Genomic DNA, 12,324 nt, shown 5'->3' with positions numbered 1-12,324 from the left:
TCGACTGACGAGGCCACTCCAAGAAGTAAGATCATTTCGGAATGAAGAGGATTTTACCGTGCATTATAATAATGGAAACTACAACGGTTGAAGACCGAAGATAAGGATAATTTGAAGGCTCTGAAGAACTCCCAGATTTGTATGACCTAGGTAGGCTACCCTTATGGAACTTGGCAGGCTATGGAAGTTGTCAATACCCGAGATCAAGGTGTATCGGAGAAAGACCGGAGCATGGAGAGTTAAAAACTTAAATTTCTGTCAAGGAAAACCCTAAGGCAGGAGATATCAACTATGGAGAGATAGCTCATGGAAATGACAAGAGCAGAAACATAGCTATCCATGGAGTTATCGCCGCTTATGCTATTATCACCGTGCTGAGTTAAGCATGCATTTCTTCGGAAGGATTGGATGGTAGAAGGCTGATCGAGCACCTATCAGCAAGAGAGGAAGTTTTAGCTGGTGTATCACTAGGATCTAGAGTATTACATCAAGGATTTTAAGATGGACCTGCAGGAAGCCGTATTTGACGAGAAAGCATCTCGTGAAGAACTTAGGAGCAAGAAGCTGAAGCAGCCAAGCTAGCGGAACAAAACCTTGAGATACAGAAGATTCGTCAGGAACTGAAGGAAAGTAGGACCATGGTTCATGTGAAGGATGTTGATACCAGAAGTTTGGAACGCAACTCTAGGATATTAAAGGACGTCACGAGAGAATTCGCGTCAACAGGAATGAACTGGCAAAAGAACTTGAGAAAGACAAGCATGATTGGAAGAAGCCATTGGAGCCATGAACAAGGCTTGAAGAGTTTGGAGACGTTGAAGATTTATTGACCTTTAGAAGACCAAACCCCTATTATATACCTATGTTAGATGCGAGATTTGTGAGCTGTTATTTGTTTGATGTTTTTCGCGACAGCCACAAATAAAATCTGTCTTTTCAAAACTTTTGTTTGTATTGTGTGTATCCCTCTCCATCTCTCTTATCTCACCCCAAACCCATGGACCCAATAGAGGATGAATGAAGATGAGCTTGTATTTTCTGGACCGATGAGTCAGTTGGAGACAGACCGATGGATTCAGAACATGGAGGATCGCATGGAGAATAAACCTATAGTTGGAAATGATATGACCCAGCATGCTCTTCAGTGCTTTGAAAGAGGTGCTGCTACTTGGTGGAGGATGTACCAAACCATCAATGGATGGCAAGGAGTAACCACTTGGAAAGAATTAAAGTTGACTCTGCAGAGATCTCAACTTGTGTCCCAGAAGTTGAAGCCTTATGGAAAGGGTATGAAGAAACCTTGTGCATGCAAGATTTGTGAAAAAATCGGACACACCCACAAAGAACACAAGGATGAGTGCCCTAATTGTGAAGGAAGTCACCCAGTTGAAGAATGCCCAACTAGGCAGATTACTTGTTTCTTGTGTGAAGGGACTACCCACTATCCTGCTTAGTGTCACATTTCCCCCATGGTACAACGAACCATCCAACAGAAGGAAGAAGTAATGAAAGGAGCCCTCATGGAAATTTTAGAAGAAGCTGTGATGAAGGAAGATATGGAGGACACACCTAAAGAATACCCGAGTAAACCCTGCACGAAGTCTTGCTATTCATGTGGAGAAGAAGGACACATCTCCCAAAATTGTTTGAATGGGGATCTAGTAGAATTCCCGACAGAGGAAGTAGAGTATGACCCACAGGAAATAGAAGCCCTAATTGGAATGGAAAGGTCCAGAAAGAGAAGCAGAGTGGATTCCAGGAAGGATCTGAGTCATATCACATGTTATAGGTGCAAGGAGTCAGGGCACTACCTCAATAGTTGCCCAAAAAGGAAACCTCGAGACTTGTCAGAAGTAATATGTTTTAATTGTAATGGAGCAGGGCACTTTGCTAGAGAATGCCCCAAGGAGAAGGAAACTTGTGCTAGATAGTTGAGTTTGCAACAAAAGAAATGGGGTAGTAGCAGTGAGAACATTTTCTTTTGTATTGAGGTGTTGAGTTGAGACATGTAATGGAAAAGCGAGAGATTGTAATCACTTGAGAATGAATAAAGTTGGCATCGTTGGCACTGATATAGATTTTATGAGTTGTTACTCTATGAAGAAGAATTTTGGCCATTTTGAGGATATTAGAAATATGGTATATGGAAGATTTGTGCATTTTAAGGGTGGTAGTACCATGTAAGAACCGTTGACCCCTGGAAAAGATAAGGATACTCCACTGAGTGGATTTCGGACAAAATGAATATGAGTTTTGTCTCGATATGTGTGATACCCCAAGAGTGTGTGGGATGAAGTTGGAGACCGTCAGTTGTTTGGACCAAATGTGATCAAGGAGTCAGAAGAGAATGTTAAGTTGATTCGAGATAGACTGAAGGTAGCTTAGTCCAGGCAGAAGAGTTATGCAGACTAAAAATGCAAGGAGGTAGTCTATGAAATTGGAGATAGAGCATGTCTTCGTGTGACCCCTCTGCGAGGAGTTAAACGATTTGTAGTTAAGGGAAAGTTAGCCCCGAGATTTGTAGGACCATACCGAGTTTTGGAGGGTATGGGAGAAGTGGCCAACAAGTTGGAGTCACCCGAAGGACTGTCAGGAGTTCAAGATGTGTTTCACGTTTCCCAGTTAAAGAAGTGCCATGCAGAGATGGCCAATATTCCCCTGTAAGGACGCTTGGCCCTGGAAAGGATAATGATGTTCCACGAAGTGGAATATGGACTCCATAAGTATAAGTTTTTATCTCGGTATGTGGGATATCCCACAAGGATGAAGAGATAAATTACTATTGGATATAAAGGAGGTATGATGTCAGAAATATGGATCAATGGAAACTCCATGATGAATATGAGTAATCATGTCCTAGTTTGGTGCCAATAGAAGGAAGAAAGTACCATTGGATGGATTTAAGAATACTAGGAAGTTGGAAGTTGGAATAGTGATCAGTTACCCGATGATAAGTTCAAGGACTACAAGTGATGAGATGGGCCATAACCCACAGGCCCCAGGACCTGCCAAGAAGCAAGCACATTCTTGCTGAAGGAAAAACCCTGGAGGAAGATACGACGTTTAACGACAGACGATTTTATAGGAGTAATGCAAAACCTGAGAGTTGTGAAGGAATGATAGATGTTTGTTTGGCTTGCAGAATGAATGGATTATTCCGAACGCAGTTCATGGACCAAAGAAATTCTGCAATGCTTGTGAGGATGACCGAGTGTTAGAATGCGAGATTCTCTAAACCGTATACAAGGTAATGATTTGGGTGCGGGATGGATTGATCACCATACTGACTTACTCTTATTGTTCGCCTTGATATATGGGATGGTAAATCTGAGTGACTTACCTATAGTAGAGAGACGACGATCAAAACCCTGTTTAAACCTTAGAATGGTATAAGAAATTTTTCCCTTGTACAAGGCAGCTTTTGCCAACCGTAGGTTATACGGTGAGGATCAACCAGACCCATTTCCTGCAGAAAGAACCATAAATTGTTGACCACCATGAGATATCAATAGTCGTTTAGTATTGGCGCCAAACCCGTCAGCTAAGAAGACCCAGTCATGGAGGAACCTTACCTAGATGAAAGACACAAGAATTGAGGAAAAGGTTATGCCACTACCGAAAGAGTCCAGATAAGGAATCATCCTTACGATCTGAGAAGACCGACACTGTCAAGAATAAGGATGGAGTATATGAGTTTTGATGGAACCGTAACCATGCTTCTAAGGGTGGTAGCACCCCAGGCCCCGTGTGATGATCGATGGATTTTGAGGAGACCCCCAAACCCTTACCTCTTTCTTGCTAGCCTCTCTGAATCTCGAGGACGAGATTCATTTTAAGGGTGGTAGGTTTGTAACATCCCAAAATTATAAATTTTGGAATGTTATAATAAATAGATAGATTTGATTGATTGTTTGATTGATTGTGTGAAATTGAGTGAAATTCGAAACCTTTTTGAAAGTTAAATGAGAGGGAATAAAAGGACTTTCCCAAACTTTCATTTTGCATTCGTGATCTCCGTGAATTCAAATTATTTTCACCAGGAAACCCTGGAGAGAAGATGACATGACTTCTTCCATTTATTTAAATGACAAGGGGTGTTGAAAATATTTGAATTTCATTTGGAAAATATTTCCAATTCTGAAACTTTATGCAACTCAATGATTTTCACGAGAGGAGATAAAATGACTTCTTCAAATTATATGAAATGTGAGTTGGGAGTTTCCAAGGATCAAATTCAAAGTCTTTTGGAATCCTTTTTCAATTTGGAGTTATTTGGGTTTTATTCAAATTATTTTCTCCAAGAACAAAATACATGGGAAATAGGGTAACATGATTCCCTACAACAAAAAACTGGAGAGAAATAAATCTGATTTCATTTTGGTATTTTTAAAATGATTTTTATTGGATTTTATTAGACCATGAGCACTCTTTGCTTTATTGGAATTTGTTTATATTTTATTTGACTCTAGAAAAAATTTCACGTTGTAGACAATCTTTTTCTAAAAAATTTGATATATTATATGCCTATATAATATTTTTAGTTATTTCGTTTTTATTATTCTATTTTTCTGGAAAATGTTTTTTTTTTACTTTCCCCGACTGGGCCGGCCCAGCCCAGCGCCCGGCCAGCCCAGCCCGCTCCGCGTCGCCCCCGACCTTCGTACGAACTCCGGCTCCCGCACGCCGCCGCGCCGCCATGGGAGGCCGTGCCCACCCCGGCCTCCTCTGCCCCCTCGCCCACGCCTCCCCTCCCCTCCTATAAAGGGCGCCGCCCCGACCCCGTTTACCTCTCTCTCCTCTTGCCACCGCCGCCCGTGTAGTGCCGCCGCCGCATCTCGTTGGTGCCGCACACCCGCCCGTCGCTCCGCTTGATGCTCGCGCCGCCGACGAGCTCCGCCGCACTCGTCGCCGCGCTCCGCCGCCGCTCGCGCCTCGCCACTGCTAACCACGCCGCCGCTGCCGAAGACCGCCACCACGGGAATCCACCGTCATCGTTGACCCGCGTGGACCGGTAATAACCGCCCCGGTTCACCGATTTTTATTTAGGTTTTTTCGGTTTTCCGTTTTAAAAACCGGTTTTTCTTTTAAACTAGTTAGTTAGTACATGTTCGCTCGTTATGTCTTCTCAATGAACGGATTCATTCATTAAGGTTCTGTTAGCGAGCGTTCGCTCGATAGATTTTTTTCTCTGTTTTAATCCCGGCCAGGGACCTATCTATGATAATTTGTTTTACATATTAGTCCCTGATCTTGCAACGCTCATAACTTTTTGCTCGATAGTCGGAATTCGATAAAACCAACACCCACTTCTTCATTATGATCCCCTCTATCCAGTAATCCAACCCAAACATGTTTTTGAAATTTTAAAATTTGAATTAGACCAGATTTGTATTCAAACTTCGTTTGATCATAACTTGAGTTTCGTAGCTCCGTTTGAGTTCATTCTTTTTGCAAATCGAAGCTCTTGACCTAAACTATTTGATAAGGCCAAATTCACATAATTTTGGTGCTGTTAGAATTTTTTTTATGTTGCAAGAGTTATTTGCTCGGTTTTGAAGTTTTCCGAATCGTCTTCTTCAATCTTTCTGATCTTTTGAGTGATTGCTTATGTGTGGTTACTATTGCTTGCTCACGATAGATTGAACGGAGTGTGACGAATAGAACTATCAAGAGTTATGAGTGTGAATCATCTTCATCAACATTGCAGGCAAGTTCACACTTTGATCATATCCCTTTCATACCCAGTTTTTATGCATTAGTTTCACCCTCAAACATTGCATGAGTAGGATTGATAACATGTGGGTATTGGGAAGTAGTTGATGAGGTAGGAACCTATTGCCCTGCATTCAAACCTTGGGAGTTACTATTACGTTATGCTTATATTGCCATGCTATGCTCGTAGACGTGGATTGGGTTTGAGAGTATTTCATGATAGATGTGAGATTGTTAATTAATGGATTACATAAGGTGGCAACTTTAACACACATCTGGGTGGATTGAGGCACCTGGGTATTCCAGCGATTGCTTGTCTAGGCACCTGGGTATTCCAGGATTGCCTGTTTTTTTATGGGCCGCCACCCAGGCTCAAAGGGACCATGAGATTATTCATACTAGAAACTTCCGTGTGCAGCCACAAGCTATTATGGGCTCTAGCATAGTTGATTAAGTCATGTCAACTCTTATAGTGGTAGACTAGCAGATGTAGGGGTTGTAGGTGGTACGGTCTACCCATCGTAAGGTGCAAACGCTTCTGAAAGACTATGTCTCGGTCATCCGTTTCTCAAACACCATGTAGTGCGAGAAATCCAACGGAGGAGATCGAGTCTTGTGGGGAAAAGTGCGCAAGCCTCTGCAGAGTGTATAAACTAATCATGATTAGCCGTGTCCCCGGTTATGGACGTTTTGAGTATCTAGTACTTGGATTATCATGTGAATCTCATCATGTTACTTTAAATAATTTTGTTGGGTTTAATGATGTTACTTAATTGGGATTGAGAATGCTGTCAACCATTCTCAATGATTAACAACCACCATTATAATTAAATAAAATTTATTCCTTTGTAGTAGGGAAAAATTGGCTTTTCGCAAAAATCTTATAACCATAGAGCTTTTCCACCAGCCAAATATGCATGCAGTGATAGCCTTTATTCATCATTCTCTATGGTGTGAATTTTCCAGTACATTCAATGTACTGACCCTTTGTGGCTGCAACGTCTCATGTTGCAGGAATCTTACGACGAGTAAGTGATACATTAGGCTTACTATTTCTACACTCAACTTTGCCGTTGGTGTTGATGGGAATCCACAACCTTGTTACTTCCGCTATTTGGATGAGGTAATAGTATTTACGTTACTTTATACATGTGATTTACCTCTGTTATAAATCCTCTAGTACTGTGTGTGTCAGCATACCGATCCAGGGATGACACTTAAGCATAGAGACTTGATCCATTCGGGTTGGGTCACTACGACTAGATTGATCTTTCTTGCAATGTGAGAAGTGCTTAGCTTTGGGTTCAATATTGTGGTGCTCGATCCCAGTGACAGAATGGGAAACGACTCGTATTGTATTGTTGCCATCGAGGATAAAAAGATGGGGTTTACATCATATTGCATGAGTTTATCCCTCTACATCATGTCATCTTGCTTAAGGCTTTACTCTATTCTTATGAACTTAATACTCTAGATGCATGCTGGATAGCGGTCGATGTGTGGAGTAATAGTAGTAGACGCAGGCAGGAGTCGGTCTACTTGTCGCGGATGTGATGCCCATATACATGGTCATGCCTAGATATTCTCATAATTATTCGCTTTTCTATCAATTGCTTGACGGTAATTTGTTCACCCACCGTAATACTTATGCTATCTTGAGAGAAGCCACTAGTGAAACCTATGGCCCCCGGGTCTATTTTCCATCATACAAGTTTCCGATCTATTTTAATTTGTAATCTTTACTTTCAATATATATCATAAAAATACCAAAAATACTTACCTTATTATTATCATCTCTATCAGATCTCACTCTTGCTAGTGGCCATGAAGGGATTGACAACCCCTTTATCGCGTTGGCTGCGAGGTTCTTATTTGTTTGTGTAGTTATGAGGTGACTCGCGCGTGGTCTCCTACTGGATTGATACCTTGGTTCTCAAAAACTGAGGGAAATACTTACGCTGCTTTACTGCACCACCCTTTCCTCTTCAAGGGAAAACCAACACAGTGCTCAAGAGGTAGCAAAAAGGATTTCTGGCGCCGTTGCCGGGGAGATCTACGCCAAGTCAAGACATACCAAGTACCCATCACAACTCTTATCATTTGCATTTTATTATTTGTCACTTGCCTCTCATTTTCCTCTCCCCCACTTCACCCTTGCCATTTTTTCGCCCTTCTTCTATTTGTCTTTTCGTTTGCTTTGATGTCTTACTTGGCTCGTTTGCTCGTTTGGTTGGAATAATTGTTTATTTATTACTAAACAGAGAACCTAAGATCTATGGATCCTCGTCCGCTTGCTAATTTTTTTAAGAGATCCAATTATGATGAACCAATTGCTAGTGAGTTTTGTGCACTAGATTATCTTTATGAAGTTTTTGATAAACGTAGGTTTGGAGAGGTCATGACTTTAGTTAATGTTAATCCCACTATTTTGGAAGAGTGTCAACTTTGCATGCATGTGGATCATGTTGAAAATATTTTATGTGATACCTATTTTGTTGAGTTTTCTTATGATCCCACATGTAATTATTATGAGAGAGGAAAATATGAATGTAGAAATTTTCATGCTGCTAAATTACTTGTCGTCATATTGAGATTGCTATTGTTTCTTTCCGCTTCATTGCATATTCCAGTTTTTGCTTCCTATGATAATTTGTTTTCCTATAAGATGCCTACTCACAGGAAGTATGTTAGACTTAGATGTGTTTGTCACGTGTTTCATGATGCTCTCTTTGTGCTTCAATTCTTGTCTTTCATGTGAGCATCATTGAAATTATCAATGCCTAGCTAAAAGGATTTAAAGAAAAGCGCTTGTTGGGAGACAACCCAATATTTTTCCTTGTTGTTATTCAATAAATAATTTATCTAGCCTCTGTTTTGGTTGTGTTTTTTGTGTATAATTAGTGTTTGTGCCAAGTAGAACCGTTGGGAAGACTTGGGGAAAGTCTTTCTGATCTTGCTGTAAAAAAACAGAAACTTTATCGCTCGCGAGAATTGATGCCATTTTTTTATTGGAGAGTGCTATTTAGTTGATTATTTTTGAATATGGTTAATATATAAACTCCTCACGTTCAGAAATTTAGTTTAGATTTTTTGGGGTTCCAGAAGTGGTCGGAACCTACAGATTACTACAGACTGTTCTGTTTTGGACAGATTCTGTTTTCCGCGTGTTGTTTGCTTATTTTGATGAATCTATGGCTAGTAATAGAGTTTATGAACCATAGAAAAGTTGGAATATAGTAGTTTTAACACTAATATAAATCAAGAATGAGTTCATTAGAGTACCTTGAAGTGGTGGTTTGTTTTCTTTTACTAACGGAGCTCACGAAGTTTTTTTTTTAAGTTTTGTGTTGTGAAGTTTTCAAGTTTTGGGTAAGGATTCGATGGATTATGGAACAAGGAGTGGCAAGAGACTAAGCTTGGGGATTCCCAAGGCACCCCAAGGTAAAATCCAAGGACACCAAAAAGCCTAAGCTTGCGGTTGCCCTGGAAGGCATCCCCTCTTTCATCTTCATCTATCGGCAACTTTACTTGGAGCTATATTTTATTCGCCACATGATATGTGTTTTGCTTGGAGCGTCTTGTATGATTTGAGTCTTTGCTTTTTAATTTACCACAATCATCCTTCCTGTACACACCTTTTGGGAGAGACACACATGAATTAGAATTTATTAGAATACTCTATGTGCTTCACTTATATCTTTTGAGCTATATAGTTTTTGCTCTAGTGCTTCGCTTATATCTTTTAGAGCACGACGGTGGTTTTGTTTTATAGAAATAATTGATCTCATGCTTCACTTATATCATTTTGAGAGTCCTTCAGAACAGCATGGTAATTCACTTTGGTTATAAATTTTAAATGCTAAGAGAAGTTGGATGCTTGGTAGATGGTTTTGAGATATAAAAGTGGTAATATTAGAAGTGTGCTAGTTGAGTAATTGTGAAATTGATGAATACTTATGTTGAAGTTGGCAAGTTCCGTAGCATGCATGTATGGTGAACATTATGTGACAAATTTGAAGCATGGGGTGTTCTTTGATTGCTTTCCTTATGAGTGGCGGTAGGGGACGAGCGATGGTCTTTTCCTACCAATCTATCCCCCTAGAAGCATGCGCGTAGTGCTTGGTTTTGATGACTTGTAGATTTTTGCAATAAGTATGTGAGTTCTTTATGACTAATGTTGAGTCCATGGATTATACGCACTCTCACCCTTCCACCATTGCTAGCCTCTTCAGTACCGTGCATTTCCCTTTCTCACCTTGAGAGTTGGTGCAAACTTCGTCGGTGCATCCAAACCCCGTGATATGATACGCTCTATCACACATAAGCCTCCTTATATCCTCCACAAAACAGCCACCATACCTACCTACTATGGCATTTCCATAGCCATTCCGAGATATATTTCCATGCAACTTTACACCATTCCATTTATTATGACATGCATCATCATTGTCATAATGCTTTGCATGATCATGTAGTTGACATCGTATTTGTGGCAAAGCCACCGTTCATAATTTTTTCATACATTTCACTCTTGATTCATCGCAATCCCGGTACACCGCCGGAGGCATTCACATAGAGTCATATTTTGTTCTAAGTATCGAGTTGTAATTCTTGAGTTGTAAGAAAATAAAAGTGTGATGATCATCATTAGAGCATAGTCCCATGTGAGGAAAGGATGATGGAGACTATGATTCCCACACAAGTCGGGATGAGACTCAGGACGGAAAAAAAGGAGAAAGAAAAGAGCCCAAAAGAAAAAAAAGGCCCAAATAAAAAAAGAAAAAAGAAATAAATGAGAGAAAAATAGAGAAGGGACAATGTTACTATCCTTTTTCCACACTTGTGCTTCAAAGTAGCACCATGATCTTCATGATAGAGAGTCTCTTATTTTGTCACTTTCATATACTAGTGGGAATTTTTCATTATAGAACTTGGCTTATATATTCCAATGATGGGCTTCCTCAAATGCCCTAGGTCTTCATGAGCAAGCAAGTTGGATGCACACCCACTTCATTTCATTGATGAGCTTTCATATATTTATAGCTCTAGTGCATCCGTTGCATGGCAATCCCTACTCCTTGCATTGACATCAATCGGTGGGCATCTCCATAGCCCATTGATTATCCGTGTCAATGTGCGACTTTCTCCCTTTTTGTCTTCTCACACAACCTCAATCATCATATTCTATTCCACCCATAGTGCCATGTCCATGGCTCGCGCTCATATATTGCGCAAAAGTTGAAAGAGTTTGAAAAGGCTAAGTATGAAACAATTGCTTGGCTTGTCATCGGGGTTGTGCATGATGAGAGAATTTTGTGTGATGAAAATGAAACTTGGCCAAACTATATGACTTTGTAGGGATAAGTTTTGCTTGGCTATGGTATTTTGATAAGACATAATTGCTTGATTATCATACTTGGAGTATTACTATTTTTATGTCAACAATAAACTTTTATCTTGAATCTTTCGGATCTGAACATTAATGCCATAATAGAGAAAAATACATTGAAGAATATTCTAGAAAGCATTCCACATCAAAAATTCTGTTTTTATCATTTACCTACTCGAGGACGAGTAGGAATTCAGCTTGGGGATGCTGATATGTCTCCAACGTATCTATAATTTTTGATTGTTCCATGCTATTATATTATCAATTTTGGATGTTAATGGGCTTTATTTTACAATTTTATATTACTTTTGGGACTAAGCTATTAACCAGAGGCCCAGCCGAAATTGTTGTTTTTTTGCCTATTTCAGTGTTTCATCAAAAAGGAATATCAAACAGAGTCCAAACGGAATGAAACCTTCGGGAACGTGATTTTTGGAACAAACGTGATCCAGAGGACTCGGAGTGGACGTCAAGCAATCAATGAGGCGGCCACGAGGCAGGGGCACCCCTACCCCCTGGGCGCGCCCTCCCCCCTCGTGGGCCCCTCGTAGCTCCACCGACCTACTTCTTCCTCCTATATATGTTCACATACCACGCAAACATCCAGGAGCACCACGAAACCCTATTTCCACCGCCGCAACCTTCTGTACCCAAGAGATCCCATCTTGGTACATTTTCCGGAGCTCCGCCGGAGGGGGCATTGATCACGAAGAGCCTCTACATCAACTCCATGGCCCCTCTGATGATGTGTGAGTAGTTTACGTCAGACCTTGTGGTCCATAGCTAGTAGTTAGATGGCTTCTTCTCTCTCTTTGGATCTCAATACAAAGTTCTCCTCAATTCTCTTGGAGATCTATTCGATGTAACTCTTCTTTTTGCGGTGTGTTTGTCGAGATCCGATGAACTGTTGGTTTATTATCAAGTTTATCTATGAACAATATTTGAATCTTCTCTGAATTCTTTTATGTATGATTGGTTTATCTTTGCAAGTCTCTTCAAATTATTAGTTTGGGTTGGCCTACTAGATTGATCTTTCTTGCAATGGGAGAAGTGCTTAGCTTTGGGTTCAATCTTGCGGTGCTCTATTCCAATGACAGAAAGGGAAACGACACGTATTGTATTGTTGCCATCGAGGATAAAAAGATGGGGTTTACATCATATTGCATGAGTTTATGCCTCTACATCATGTCATCTTGCTTAAGGCGTTACTCTGTTCTTATGAA

This window comes from Triticum dicoccoides, chromosome 3A (genome assembly GCF_002162155.2).
Source record: "Triticum dicoccoides isolate Atlit2015 ecotype Zavitan chromosome 3A, WEW_v2.0, whole genome shotgun sequence".
Classification (NCBI taxonomy): domain Eukaryota; kingdom Viridiplantae; phylum Streptophyta; class Magnoliopsida; order Poales; family Poaceae; genus Triticum; species Triticum dicoccoides.
The sequence above is the reverse complement of the archived record's forward strand: the minus strand, read 5'-3'. Positions refer to the sequence as shown.